General features: G+C 33.5%; 1 non-coding gene across 1 annotated transcript; it reads left to right on the top strand.

Moving 5' to 3' along the window:
• The first annotated feature begins 2,065 nt into the window (after positions 1-2,065).
• LOC122095002 lies at positions 2,066-2,172 on the top strand. The gene has a single exon (XR_006144994.1). It is a non-coding gene; the product is annotated as a U6 spliceosomal RNA (small nuclear RNA).
• The last annotated feature ends 396 nt before the right edge of the window (positions 2,173-2,568 follow it).

The raw sequence follows: 2,568 nt of genomic DNA, 5'->3' as shown, positions 1-2,568 counted from the left end.
ATATGTTGATTGATAGTGACTGATCATGACAGAAAGTTGAGGGAAAACCATCAACTCTTCAGTGAGGTTCTGATTTGTGCTTCACAAACTGTTATGAAAGCTCTACATGAGAAATCTAGCAGCTGCTTTTCTAAAAAGTCCTTGGTTGTTACATTTTCTTATGTTGTCTCAATTCAAGTAGTTCTCCTTGGAGTTCCATACTATTCAATGATACTGTGTTAGCTGCTTGTTACAATTTGCAGACTGGTCTTTTTGATGAAATTTGTGCTTTTCAAAATTGCTCTCCAAATTTCATCCACAAACTGCATACAAAATTTATCTGAAAAAATTTGTATCTGTTTATAGTGCATACACTTTTAGTTTTCATTACAAATATAGAATGTAGTAAAAATTCTCATAGCAATTATACTGCACTAGCTTGTGGGCAGATTCTAATGTAAATAATATACTGTGTTCATGTAGAGTTTTTGAGTATCCTAAGTAATAAGCCTTTGGTTCTAAAACCAATACCTTACTTATGTTGAGTGACAAATACAATTTCATATAAGCACAGAAGTTTTCCTTGTATCTTTTTAACATATATTTTTATTATAAATACTGTACAGAGGGGTTACAGTTACATAAGTAAGGTAATGAGTACATTTCTTATTGAGCATTGTTACCCCTCCTTTGTTTTTCCCCTACCATCTCTTCCCTTCACACCTCTCCACCTCCCCCTTTCACCCATCCTCTGGTAGAGTGTCTTATATATTTCATTGTTACATAGGTCCACCAGTATCCTTATATCTTAAATGAAGAAATGCTGGCTTGATTTATGCTGATTTTACTTGTGTAGACACATCTAAAATCACTGGCCAAGTCCAAGAGCACATAAATGAAATGCCATCATTTTTTTGTCAGTTGGTATAATTGTGTTCTACATATTTATTGACAGGTTACAAATTATTCTCAAACTTTAAAACATTAAAAATACTTTCTTTTTTTTCTTATTTTCTTGGCCAGGAAATCAGCAAGACCTCAGTCAGCATTTCTCACATAGGAATTTTCACATGGGTTAGTTTAATGTATATGTAGAGTCCAGTTTTCTGAGGACTCACACATCTGCCTAGGAATTCATGCTGGTTGTTGGAAAAAGATCTCAAGTAAGGATGCCATTTAAACCCTTATAACTTTACTCTTTACCATGGCATTCTCCTGCTATTTGGTTGTTGAGAGTGTCTACAAGAGTAAGCATTCCCTGAGGAGCAGGGAGACACCATATGACTTATACTTACTGAGGTTTCCAAGTGACTTGCTATCACTTGTACTGCATTTTGTAAGTCAAATCTCTCTAAAACTACCTGTTTTAAGAGATAAGAGGAGTGGTAAATGAACTCTTAGGGACAAATACATCTTCAACATATATTGTTCCAAGTATTCCGTTTAAGTCATATTCAACAACTGGTGAAACTTGTGTTGGCTGTAATTATGTGTCTTTCTCCATATGTGCATGTATACATGTATATATGCATGTGTGAGAATAGTAACATACATGTGTACCTTATGGCTTATATCATCATTTATTCCTTGCTAACAAATAAGTAAAGAATCCCTAATGTTTTAACCGAAACTGTGTAGTTAAAATCTTAACTCTACTTCTTTACACAAAGACTTTGCAACTTCTCATTAATAAAGTTTCCATAAACTCTGAAATGTACATACTTAGTACTTAATGTTTGTTACCATAAATCTTAAATACTTTACAGAAAAGTTTTATACCTGCCAAACAGTCCTATTTTTGACATATATAAGCAAAATCCCAAAATTAAGCATGTTTAAAACATTAAAACTTTTAACAAAACTTAACAGTTGCTGCAATTCTTCCACCTACACATCTCTTGAACTACAAATATCTGGAATTATTTTCTTTTTGGCATGTCTATCTTGATTTTATTCTTAAATGTGTGCTTATGTAAGAAATACTTGATTCTAAAATTTCACAACTATTCTTTTGAACTTGCTTTTTGTTGAATTGTCTAGTTTAATAAAATCAATAAAATTATACTTTATATATAAAAAATGTTCTGTGCTCAATTTAGCATCACATACACAAACATTGGATTGATACAGAGAAGATTAGCATGCACCCTGTACAAGGATGACATGCAAATTCTTGGAGCGTTCCATATTTTTACAACAACAGATGCTGAAAGGTATGTGGCCACAAAGGAACCGTACTGCATTCTGGGTGGGAGTGTAAACTTGTTCAACTACTTTGGAAAGCAGTATGGAGGTTCCTCAGAAGACTCCACATAAAACTCCCCTATGACACAGTAATCCCACTTTTGGGGATTTACCCAAATGATCATAAACAAGACCATACTAAAACTACCAACACAATGATGGTTATTGCAACATTATTTACGATAGCTAAGATATGGAACCAACCCAGATGCCCCCATTAGATGAATGGATCAAGAAAATGTATATATACACAGTGGAATTCTATGCCTCCATCAGAAAGAATGACATCGCCCAATTTGTTAGGAAATGGAAAAAAAATATTGAGTGAAGTAAGCCAAGTCCAAA

The sequence above is a fragment of the Dipodomys spectabilis genome, unplaced genomic scaffold (genome assembly GCF_019054845.1).
Source record: "Dipodomys spectabilis isolate Male_0828 unplaced genomic scaffold, ASM1905484v1 ptg000012l, whole genome shotgun sequence".
NCBI classification, from domain to species: domain Eukaryota; kingdom Metazoa; phylum Chordata; class Mammalia; order Rodentia; family Heteromyidae; genus Dipodomys; species Dipodomys spectabilis.
Note: the sequence above shows the minus strand (reverse complement) of the source record. Positions and strands in the feature narration are given on the sequence as shown.